The sequence below is a fragment of the Sus scrofa genome, chromosome X (assembly GCF_054392235.1).
Source record: "Sus scrofa isolate SSC_HxYL_T2T_F1_AM1 chromosome X, Sscrofa_HxYL_maternal_Yorkshire_Landrace_v2.0, whole genome shotgun sequence".
Classification (NCBI taxonomy): Eukaryota; Metazoa; Chordata; class Mammalia; order Artiodactyla; family Suidae; genus Sus; species Sus scrofa.
In genome coordinates this window covers 119910699-119923794 of record NC_139401.1, presented here as the reverse complement: position 1 = coordinate 119923794, position 13096 = coordinate 119910699, and the positions used below count along the sequence as shown (strand labels likewise).

The 13096-nt window shown below is 43.3% G+C and overlaps 1 protein-coding gene across 7 annotated transcripts in view; it reads left to right on the top strand.

Annotated features, from left to right (window-relative positions):
- GPC3 (glypican 3) overlaps window positions 1-13096 on the top strand; it is a 434590-nt gene that overhangs the window by 271649 nt on the left and 149845 nt on the right. The window lies entirely within an intron of this gene.

Genomic DNA, 13096 nt, shown 5'->3' with positions numbered 1-13096 from the left:
GCATAGTGACCCAGTCATACACATATATACCTTCTTTTTCTCATATTATCTTCCATCATCATCTATCCCAAGAGATTGGATATAGTTCCCTGTGCTATATAGTAGGACCTCACTGCTTATTCATTCTAAATGTAGTTTGCATCTACCAACCCCAAACTCCCCGTCCATCCCACTCCCTCCCCCTTCCCCCTTGGCAACCACGAGTCTGATCTCTATGTCTGTTTGTTTCTGTTTTGTAGCTAGGTTTATTTGTGCCATATTTTAGATTCCACATATAAGTGATATTGTATGGTATTTGTCTTTTTCTTTCTGACTTGCTTCACTTAGTATGAGCATCTCTAGTTGCATCCATGTTGCTACAAATGGCATTATTTCATTCTTTTTATGGCTGAGTAGCATTCCATTGTGTATATGTACCACATCTTCTTAATCCATTCATCTGTCCATGGACATTTATGTTGTTTCCATGTCTTGGCTATTGTGAATAGTGCTGCAGTGAACATAGGGGTGTGTGTATCTTTTTGAATGAAAGTTTTGCCCAGATATATGCCCAGGAGTGGGAATACTGAATCATATGGTAGTTCTATATTTAGTTTTCTGGGGAACCTCCATGCTCTTTTCCATAGTGGTTGTTGATTTTTCTGTCTGTTTAGCTTATTACTTATTTTTAGTAACAAGTGGTAACTTCTAAGCTCCTTACATGTAGAACTGGAAAACCCTGATAGTGCAAATTTTATCATTGGTTGCAAACTGTGGATTGTTTTCCTTAAAGTAGCAGGCTCAATGTGTTCCTTTCTCAGAAAACACCTTCCATGGAGTTCCTATTGTGGCTCAGTGGGTTAAGAATCCAACTAGTATCCATGAGGATGTGGGTTCAGTCCCTAGCCTCATTCACTGGGTTAAAGGATCCAGTATTGCTGTGAGCTGTGGTGTACATTTCAGACATGGCTCAGATCAATCCCTAACCTGAACTACCATATGCCACAGTTGTGGCACTAAAAAGGAAAAGGAAGAAAGAAAACACCTTCCGTATACTAAGTTTGATTAACACTAGTTTGTCAGTCTTTCAAGTAAAAAAAAAAAAATTATGAAAAAGTGTCTAGAAAAATTAAAGACAAAGATTAAATATTAAATTTCCGTGAGGGAAAAGCCACAAATAACACACAAGGGAATCCTCATAGGACTATCAGCTGAAATTCTGCATGCCAGAAGAGGGTGGTACAACATATTTAAAGTGATGAAAGGGGAAAACCTGCAACCAGAATATTCTAAGTATTTCCACTAAGACCAGGAACAAGACAAGGATGTCCACTCTTACCACTGTTATTCAACATAGTTTCTGAAGTCCTAGCATCATCAATCAGAGAAGAAAAAGAAATAAAAGGAATCCAAATTGGAAAAGAAGTTAAAAACTGTCACTGTTTGCAGATGACATGATACTATACATAGAAAATTGTAAGGATTCTACCAGAAAACTTGTAGAGTTCATCAGTGAGTTCAGTAAAGTTGCATGCTACAGAATTAATACACAGAAGTCTGTTGCATTTCTGTATACTAAAAATGAAAGATGAGAAAGGGAAATTAAGAAAACAATTCCAGGAGTTCCCATCATGGCTCAGCAGAAACCAATTCCCACTAGGAACCATGAGGACACAAGTTCAATACCTGGCCTTGCTCAGTGGGTTAAGGATCCAGCATTGCCATGAGCTGTGGTGTAGGTCACAGACGTGGATAGGATCTGACATTGCTATGGCTGTGATGTAGGCCAGTGGCTACAGCTCCAATTTGACCCCTAGCCTGGGAACCTCCATATACCATGGGTATGGCCCTAAAAAGACAAAAAAAAAAAAAAAAAGAAAAGAAAAAGAAAACAATCCCATTTACCATCACATCAAAAAGAATAAAATATCTAGGAATAAATCTACCTACGGAGGCAAAAGAACTGTACTCTGAAAACTATAAGACACTGAAGAATCAAATTGAAGATGACACAGGAAGATATACAATGTCTGTGGATTGGAAGAATCAATATTGTTAAAATGACTGTGCTACTAAAGGAAATCTACAATTCAATGCAATCCCTATCAAGTTACCAAATGGCATTTTTCACAGAACTGGAACAAATTTTTTTTTTAAATTTGTGTGGGAGCACAGAAGACCCTGAATAGCCAAAGCAATTTGGGGGAAAAAAAAAAAAAAAGCAGAACTGGGGGAATCAGGCTCCCTGACTTCAGACTATACTACAAATATAAAACAGACAACCAACCACTATATATAAAACAGACAACCATGGAACTATACTCAATATTTTGTAATAACCTATAAAGGACAGGAGTCTGAAAAAGAGTATATATGTATATAAAACTGAATCACTGTGCTGTATGCCTGAAACTTAATACCACACTGTAAATCAACTTCAATTTTTTAAAAAAGGAAACAACATATACAAACTTTTTTTCACTTTAAAAAAATTTATTATTTGTTTTTTTGCTTTTTAGGGTCGCACCCATGGCATATATGGAGGCTCCCAGGCTAGGGGTCGAATCAGAGCTGTAGCTGCCAGCCTACACCACAGCCACAGCAACGCAGGATCCAAGCCGCATCTGCAACCTATACCACAGCTCACAGCAACGCCGGAGCCTTCACCCACTGAGCGAGGAGGCCAGGGATCGAACCTGCATCCTCATGGATGCTAGTCAGATTTGTTAACTGCTGAGCCATGACGGGCACTCCAAACTTTTTTTTAAAGGAGGAAAAATGTCTACTTCATCTCATAACTCAATCACACGTGGGCATTTCTTCTCGGTAATCATAGTGCAGTATAATAATAGAAGCACTGTCGGCCTACTTCCCCTGTTGCACACATAATATTAAAAAGACATGTCCGGAGTCAATATTTTCTAAAATTATTGTTATTTCTTCAAGTACATTCTTTTTTTTTTTTTTTTTTGTCTTTTTGCTATTTCTTTGGGCCGCTCCCGTGGCATATGGAGGTTCCCAGGCTAGGGGTCTACTCAGAGCTGTAGCTGCTGGCCTATGCCAGAGCCACAGCAACGCGGGATCCGAGCCGCGTCTGCAACCTACACCACAGCTCACAGCAACGCCGGATCGTTAACCCACTGAGCAAGGGCAGGGATCGAACCCGCAACCTCATGGTTCCTAGTCGGATTCGTTAACCACTGCGCCACGACGGGAACTCCCTCAAGTACATTCTTAAGTGAAACCGGCTTCTTTTTTTTCGCTGGGAGTACTTAACAGTGGAAAATACAATGACTGCTGTTAGAGACCTTGATACCTCGACCCTGACTCAGGCTAAGAGGCCAGCAGTTTAACCTGCCATATCTTCTGCCCTATCAGTGTAAATGTCCTCACATTTGTTGAGGGTAAGTCATGAATTTCAACATTATTCAATGCTTTGAATATTTCAGCACTGCTCATGTTTCCCCCCTGCCCCCCAAGCTCTCCTATTATGGATTTTCTTCAGTGGTTCGTTGGTACTGACGCACAACAGCAAGTCCAGCTCATGTCTGTAGATTTGTCCATCCGAAAGGCAAAAACGCAATTCTGCTCAGGAGATAGTAATTCCATTCTAATGTCTGCAGCTAAATCTTGACTCTGATGAGTTAGTTTCTTTCATTGGAAGGTGGTGTGATTTCCGCTACTGACTCTATCCAGTACCTGATGAGCAGGTGTCAACCGTACAGTGTGTGTTAGTTTCTCCACTGCTGTGTGTACCTCTCCAGCTGCCATCATGCAGGTTTCGGTTGCTTTTCCATTTCTGTGACAAATAATTTTGACTTTTAAAGAGCTCATAACGTCTACTTTTAAATATTTAATTCCTTTTTCTTTCAACTCTGAATGATTGATTTCAAGATGACTCTGCAACGTAGCTCACGCTGCAATAGTATCCTGAAGTGGTCTGTTGAATCAGACACAATAAAATGAATTATTAGTGTCCATAAGGCCAAAAGAATGATAGCTTTGGTCATATTTTTGTTTCTTTGAACAGAGTCTATAATGATAACAGTTATAGTTAATATTTAAACTTTGCTTTTTCAAAAAAATGTATAAATATTGCAAATAAGATTACAAAGTGTATTATTTACTTCTTATGTTTTCACATAGACATAAAAGTTCAAGATTTTAGGGAGTTCCCATTGTGGCGCAGTGGAAACAAATCCAACTAGTATCCATGAGGATCCCTGGCCTCACTTAGTGGGTTGGGGATCGGGCGTTGCCGTGAGCTGCAGTGTAGGTCTCAGACACGGCTCGCTCGGACCCTGAGTTGCTGTGGCGCAGGCCAGCAGCTGTAGCTCCACTTCAACCCCTAGCCTAGGAACTTCCATATGCCACGGGTGCTGACAAAAGAAAAGGTTTAGATTAACTTGGCCTCTGAAAAAAATATATATTTCTACCCTAAACCTGCTATCTTAGAGAATTCTAGAATAAACAAACACGCATTCCAGAGCAACGATGTCATTACACAACATGAAGCCTTTGGAAAATTACTTGTGAGGGATTAAGAGTGAAAAGGGCAGAAGTTTGCATTGTGGCTCAGCAGAAACAAATCTGATTAGCATCCATGAGGATGCAGGTTCGATCCCCGGCCTTGCTCAGCGGGTTTAGGATCCGGTGTTACTGTGAGCTCTAGTGTAGGCTGGAGGCTCCAGCTCTGATTTGACCCCTAGCCTGGGAACCTCCATATGCCGCAGGTGTAGCCCTAAAAAGACCAAAATAAAAATTTTAAAAAATGAGTGAAAAGGGCAAATAAAGTATTAGCATGATTAGGATAATAGGTTTGACCTCTAGACCTCTTGAGAGGTTCTCAAAGAATTGCAGTTAGTAGGTATGAATCAGAAGAGGTCAAAACTGGAGCTTGGGAGACCAATTAAGAGGATATTGGAATGGTCTCTGAAGTGGTGGTTTTCCAGCTTGACTGTGCAGCAGAAGCCCCTGGAGGGCTTATTAAAACAGTTGGCCGGTCCCCACTCCCAGGGTTTTTGCTTTGGTAGGTTTAAGGTTGGGCCTTCAAATTTGCATTTGTAACGAGTTCCCAGATGACACTGATGCTGCTTGTTCCCAGGCCACGCTTTGAGCACCACTGCACTAGAGCCCCGCTGCTCATCTCACCCCTCACCCCTGATCTCCTGTGTCCAACTCTAAATGGAGAAGGTTCCCAGGTGATTTGTATACACATTCAAGTTTGAGAAGCCCTGCTCCATGAGACAGTCAGTGGTATCCTAAGCCCGCGTATGGAGAAAAACACACAAGTTTAAAAGTTGTTCTTGGGAGTTCCCATTGTGGCACAGTGGAAATGAATCTGACTAGGAACCATGAGGTTGCGGGTTCGATCCCTGGCCTCGCTCAGTGGGTTAAGGATCTGGCATTGTCATGAGCTGTGGTGCAGGTCACAGACATGGCTCAGATCCCGAGTTGCTGCGGCTCTGATTAGACACCCTGGGAACCTCCATAAGCCACAGGTGTGACCCTAAAAAGCAAAAAAAAGTTGTTCAGGAGGGAGGAAAAAAATAAGACTTAGTGAAGTCACCAGAAGTCCTTTCATTTCTTCCAGCTTATGCAGCTGAGTAGATGCTGATCCTTTTCCCTGGGCCAGGGAACACCAGCAGGTGCAGACATTTGGAGGAGTGGTATTTGAATTCAGTGTTGAGTTTACTGAGTGCATGAAGTTCTCTTTTAACCCCACACTATTGCTTACGTGATTAAGCAATAATGTCACAGGCTTCCGGTGCTGCGAGGGGATTGGTGCTGCATAAAAAGTGTTAGGTATACATGCAGGCTTCTGTTTTCAGCTCCGAATCCATTTGTGGCAGCTAGAAATGTGTAAAATGCAAGTCTCTTCCACAAAAGGTGTTTTAAGACCTGTCTCTGATCCCCACAGCCTGCATTGCTATGGACACATCCAACAGGTTAGAACCAGGGTCATCAGCAGAACCACGGGGGCCCTGAAGAAGAGCAGGGGCTACTCCGGGTATCCCAGAGCAGAACAGGTCAGACTGGTATGGTTCCCTTTCATGGTGAGGACCCAGACTCCTCCCACCTTTTCACTGGCTGCCCGAGTCCCCCCTTTAAAGAACAGAGCCAGGATGCTAATACACAGAGCGGGCTGCAGAAAGCGAGCAGTTCCCTCCTATGGATTGAGTGAGTCAGATTTCCGTGTGGATGTGGGAGACACGCACGTTCCTCTGTAATTTTTTTGGACCCTCAGACTACTGCCGCGTTTGGCGGGCAGCATTGCCTCCGTTTTTCAGATGAGGAAGCCGAGTTTGAAGGAAATGAAAAGACTTGAGAGTTATTGACGTGGCAAGAGGCTGAGCTGTGCCTGGAGCTCAGGTCTCCTGACTCCGAATTGTATGCTCTTTTTTTTCACTCCAATATCGTGCTCGATCTCGTTCAGCTTAACCACAGACTGATCTGTAGGACATTCGTTCCCTTTTTTGGATTCCAGTTCATTTAAAGAGCTGACCTGAACGCAATGTTCTAACAATGGCACCTGACTTCTTAAGATAGCTTGATTCAGAATACATTACAGATTATTCGTCAACTTTTATTTTAATGGTCAAGCAATTAATGATGAGTCGCAGCCAATCTGGGGGGGGGGATAGTGCTCACATTGTCACCAGGTCTGTTCATTATCCTCTGCTCTATATCGAATCAATAGTTAATTAATACTGATGTGCTTCCTGAAGTACAAGGTTATAAATTAATGTAATGCTCATATGCATATTTTCTGTAGGAAAAATGAGTGGAAAATGCCTGCCATGCCCATCTCATTGTAAGAAAATGTATGTAATGATTACGAGCATATAATAAGAATGGTTTGCCCAGCCAAATGTTTGTTCATTTCTGTTAATCAGTATTCATTTGAGCTACTTCCATGCAGTTTGTGGAAGCAGTGCAATCAGTTGAGTAGTGTGGCAGATTTAAATCAGTAATAAAAGCCCTGGGGAAATTAACAAGACAAAACATTAACCACAGGCTAAACATTAACATATATTAGCATTTTTATTATACCTGTAGAATTGTTAAATGGGCATGGTTGCTACTGTTTAAAAGTTTATGTTGTATATCACTTAATTTCAATGTATATTTTGTTTTTAAACTTTTAAGATTTAATTAAATGAAATTGAACAACGATACAAAAGTTAATTCAACAGAATGGACTGAAGTTCAGTATTTTATTTTAACTGGAAACGTGAAGCATTTCCACTCTACCCTACCCCCAGCCCCAAGGTGCCCTAAAACAGATGCCACAGCTAATATTCCTCCAGAGTGCACCACGGGTCAGAATTGATATTTCAATTGCATAACCATAGAGGAAGCTTTGTTTTTAAATCTTCAGGCTTCTGATGAATTCTTTGACGATCAAAGACCAAGTTTATACCAATTGTTTGGCAACATTTCTCAGAAAAGCACTCCTTGGGACCACAGACATCAGCTGGATTCTAGCAGCATTGTTGTTCTATAATTAAATAAAACAAAAGGTCCTCGAGCTCCTCAAGTCTTGGTGGCCTCAGGTACAGCTCTTGAGAGAGGAGTTGGGTGTGATCCAGTGGGACACCCATCTTCGCCATCAAAAGCTGGCAGATTGTGAAGTTCCCGTCATGGCGCAGTGGTTAACGAATCCGACTAGGAACCATGAAGTCGTGGGTTCGATCCCTGGCCTTGCTCAGTGGGTTTAGGATCCGGCGTTGCCGTGAGCTGTGGTGTAGGTTGCAGACGCGGTTCGGATCCTGAATTGCTGTGGCTGTGGTGTAGGCCGGCGGCTACAGCTCCAATTCAACCCCTAGCCTGGGAACCTCCATATGCCGCGGGAAGCGGCCCGAGAAAAGGCAAAAAGACCCAAAAAAAAAAAAAAAAAAAAAAAGGCTGTCAGATTGCCAGGGGAGTGTGAAGTGTCCCTGGCCTTTCTCCTGCCACGGACTTGGTGATGGGAACTTTTCCTTTCTGCTTCTGCTTCTCCCTTTCCTTCCTCCCCTTCTCCCCACTCCCTCCTCCTCTTCCTTCTTTTATGAGCCATATAAGTTAAAATACACACGAGTTCCCATCATGGCTCAGCGGTTAATGAACCTGACTAGTAAACATGAGGACGCAAGTTCAATCCCAGGTCTCTCTCAGTGGATTAAGGATCTGGTATTGCCATGAGCTGTGGTGTAGGTCGCAGATGCGCTCGGATGCCGCGTGGCTGTGGCTGTGGTGTAGGCTGGTGGCTACAGCTCTGATTTGACTCCTAGCCTGGGAACCTCCATATGTCATGGGTGGTACAGCCCTAAAAATAAACAAATAAAATAAAATAAAATACACAGACTCAAACACACACACACAACCTAGCTATTTTTTGAGAAAGAGAATTTATCTGATGTTTAAAGCAAGAGCAAAATAGATGTGTTAGAGCTAGCTGAGAGTAGGAGAGAGTCAAAGATCCTCTAATGTAGTTGCGCTCCCCGTTTTCTAATCTTTTAGGTTGTTTGTTTGTTTGTTTTGTCTTTTTGCCTTTTCTTGAGCCAATCCCGCGGCATATGGAGGTTCCCAGGCTAAGGGTCGAATGAGAGCTGTAGCCACAGGCCTATGCCAGAGCCACAGCAACGCCAGATCTGAGCCGCATCTGCAACCTACATCACAGCTCAGGGCAACGCCGGATCCTTAACCCACTGAGCGAGGCCAGGGATCGAACCCGCAACCTCATGGTTCCTAGTCGGATTCGTTAACCACTGCGCCACGACAGGAACTCCATCTAATCTTTTAGGCTGTTATAGCTAAAAGTTTAAACCTGTTGTATATTTGTAGCCATAGGATCAAGTGCAATCTCCATTTGGGTGGGAAACTATATAGAATATACTCGGGCCAGACATCAGCCTCGACCGGGGTTAAATTGCAGGCATTACAGAAGATTTTGTAGTCAATCCAAGAATCTGACTTCAGGAGCCAGGGTCCAGGGACATCCTGCAGGCAGCAAGCAGCAGGCCGGACTCACTGGAGGACCCCCTTTCCCACGTCCCACAGAACTTGACATCCAATGCTTTAGTCAGGGAGTTTAAACCATTCCACTAGCAGTACTGTCAGAAACTTAGGTTACAGTTGCATGTCGGTGTTCTGTTTATCTTTCAAAATGAGTCCTTCTTTGAAGTACATTTTGAGAATCTTCAAAATCATTCTCTTTCTCCAGTTCTGGGTGGGTGGTCCACAGGACTGCAGAACTGGGCCACCCGCTGTACTGGGAAGCCCCGGAGTCTATCCTCCTGACAGAAATCCATGGCATGGGGGGAAAAATCAAATACAAAAAAACATCGCTTTTAAAGTCTGGTCTGTGCTCCCGTCCCAGTGAGCCTCTGTTTCCCTATCTCTAAAATGGAGTCATTAATACCTGGACCGAATGCCTCAGAGGGTGGTTGGAGGACTCCCTGGAGAAGTTACCTGTGAAACACTAGGCTGAAGCGAGCTCTATTAGGGAGAGGGGGAGGAGTGGGGTGCACTGGGAATCTGGGGTTCATAGATGCAAACTCTTGCCTTTGGAGTGGATAAGCAGTGAGATCCTGCTGTGTAGCACAGGGAACTGTATCTAGTCACTTATGATGGAGCACGATGGAGGATAATGTGGGAAAAAGAATATATATGCGTGTGTGTGTGTGTGTGTGTGTGTGTGAGACTGGGTCACTTTGCTGTACAGTAGAAAACTGATAGAACACTGTAAACCAACTATAATGGAAAAATAAAAATTATTTTAAAAATAAATACAAATAAAGACAAAAAAGGTATATTTTGTTACAAATGCAGTATTGGTATTGGTATTGCTGACGTGTTGGCATTGATGAGAAGCTTACAATGTAGGCTCTCTTTCTCTGCTCAGCCATTAGGAGGGAAAGAGCAAATTTGAATTTTTTTGTCATCTGAGAGTTCCTAGAACCAATAGTCAGTGGGGCTTAAGAATACATTTAACCAGGAGTTCCCGTCATGGCGCAGTGGCTAACGAATCCGACTAGGAACCGTGAGGTTTCAGGTTCGATCCCTGGGCTTGCTCCGGTGGGTGAAGGATCCGGTGTTTCTGTTAGCTGTGGTGTAGGCCGCAGACGTGGCTTGGATCCCGTGTTGCTGTGGCTGTGGTGTAGGCCAGCGGCTATAGCTCCCATTCGACCCCTAGCCTGGGAACCTCCATATGCCATGGGAGCAGCCCAAGAAATGATAAAAAGACAAAAAAAAAATGCATTTAACCAGTGCAGTGTCTGCATTTCCTGATGTGTCAATTATGGGGTGCATGCATGAATTGCATCAGACCCCGCTGGCTGGTATGCTTTCAAAATCTTTGATGACATACTCCATTTGGAAAGTAATTTCCCCCTGTTTTTCAAAGGAGCCCAGAATAAACACTTCAAATACCATATCTTCCTCTTTTGTTTGAGACAAAAGTTACAGGTGGAGGGAAACTGTGGGATCAGGTCAAAAGGAAGTCCCTCTAGTGAGCACAAGAGGTAGAAGTGGGGTCGTCGGCCACATTCCCCGATGTCCAGTCTGCCGGGCTATTTCTACACCTTGCTGGGCCCAGCAGTGTATTTTCGTCATGTGTGTACAAAGCCAGTGCTTCCGGACCCTGGCTAAGAAGAACGGTGCTAAGGTTGCTAGAATGACCTGCTGGCCCGGATATGGTCAGATGCCCTACCTTCTTATGTTTCAAGTCTTATAGCACCATTGCTTTCTCTGCCACAGGTTCTGGCGCATAAATAAAAGCAACATTAGGAATCACATTTCATGGGAAACAAAAAGGTTTTATATTCCAGGTCTATTGATAGAGACACTCACCTATCCAATAAATTCACTCCAAGTGACTAAATTTAAAGGTGGCAGCATCCTTGACGAGGTGCATGAGTCAACGAAAGGAAATTGGATTTGCCCTTCTTATTTAAGAGCCGAAACCTCCTGGGCAGGATACTGATTTCTAAAATGCCACTCGGGAGGCTGGCTTCTTGAGCAAGTGCAGCTGTAGAACGAGACCCAGGTCTCCGAGCCTCGCCTGATGTTTCCCAAGTATGAAGCTGAAAGGACCTCTTTCATGCGCCTGCGGCATCTCTTTGTAAACTATGTTTTCTTTTTGTGTCCACTTCTCCTCAAAATAAGCTCATAATATTCGCCTACAGCTCACACAGTATGGAGGTGAAAGATGTGGAGAGAAAGGCCCCAAAGGGGGTCTGCATTTGACAAATGCTTTGTATGTGAGAAGAATTTGCTTCATGGTAGATTGGTGAAAGAAAGTACAGGCTGTCTGATAAGATGTGGCAGATTTCAGATGGGGGAGCGGGGGTGTTGGCAGGATGCCATTGTTTGCCCCTTACCCCACACAGAGCCTTGGGAAGTCAGCTCGATAATGCCACATTGGGTGGCTTGGGAAGAAAGGTCAGACTGTAGGCTGGCTACATTCGCGTTTGTTCTTAACCTTCCTACGTTCGCCTTGGCTGCACCCCTTTCCAGTAAGTTGGGAGGGGCCGAAAACTTTAGAGTATTGCTGGGGTCCAATTAGTATTCACAGATACAAAGAACCGGCTTTCAATGGGGAGGGCGATTTCACAGCTGTGGGTTGCAAGTAGGCAAGTTACTGGGAAAGATGAGTGAAAGATTTTGACTTTGGTGCTGGGTCTGGAACAGGTGTCACTTGAGAGCGTGTGTCCTGTGCTCCTGAATGTGCCAAGAATACTTCGATCCTGGTGAACTAGACTCTTACATTGGTGTATGGTCACAGAGTCATAAATAGATTTTTTGTTTGTTTGTCTTTTTAGGACCACACCCATGGCATATGGAGGTTCCCAGGCTAGGGGTCGAATCAGAGCTACAACCACCAGCCTACACCACAGCCAAACTAATGCCAGATCCAAGCCGCATCTGCGACCTTGACCACAGCTCGCAGCCACACCGGGTCCTTAACTCACTGAGCAAGGCTAGGGATGGAACCTGAATCCTCATGGATGCTAGTCAGATTTGTTTCCCCTGAGCCATGCGGGAACTCCCCTAAATAGGTATTTGCGGAAGGCAAATCAAGATTTTGTTCCACGAATGTGCACCTGCAATTTTACAAACATGTAAGTGTCTATGGGCATAATTTTGTGACGTACAGTCAGCCCTCAGTTGTTTGTAGGTGCATTACGTGCTTTGGAAGCGATTAGAACCTAACTTCCTGGTCCCGCCAGGCAGCCCCCTACCTAAAGTACCCACCAGATGGCTACCAAGTAGGGCAAATTCCGAGAATGCAGATTCTTCATTTGAAGTTAATATTATCCCAAGTCAAATATTCAGTATCGTACGTTCGAAAGCCAAACGGAATATTTAAAAATGTCTGCAGTTTTTTATTCCCATTAAGATGAAATATTGAATATCCTACTATAGCTGCTGTCGTTCGTAAATGGTGGTGATGCTACTGCTAACAGATTTTTTTTCTAATTCCGAACTTTATTTGTATATGGAAAACTTCTCAAAGCCATACAAACTCAATGCCATTTATACCTTTAAAAAGAGATAGATAACTTAATAAATACTACCGGGGCCATCTCCAGAAATTTAAAAGCTGGATGATCACAGAGTCCATGGCCCACCAGTGGATGGTGTGCCAGATCAGATACTAGAATTTTCCTCCAATTCACTTCAATTAACTTGTCTTTATTAAGTGCCCAACAGTGCACAAAATCCAGTCTGAATTCCATGGAGGTATAAAGGTGACAAAGATAGAACCCTTGTCTTCACAAAATATTTCTAGTATTTTTCCTGAAGTATACAATCTATATTTTCACCTTGGCTATGGTGGCTATGTTTCTGAGAGCTAGGAATTCTTTTTTTTATTTTTTTTTTCAAAACATAGAATGGAAGCAACTAAGGAAATCAAGCATCATTTTTGGGGAGGTGATATTGCATAAGCTTTGAAGTTGGATCAGTGGCTTCAAAGTCAGACAGTAAATCCATTGCCTATTTGTCTTAGGCAAGCCACTTAACCTCTCTGGGCCTCAGTTTTCTCAGCTATAAAATGGGGCTGAATCTAACTTGAATTGAAAAGCCCTTTGCCGTATTAAAATAACACACAAATCAAGGCAGCGTGGTCTCC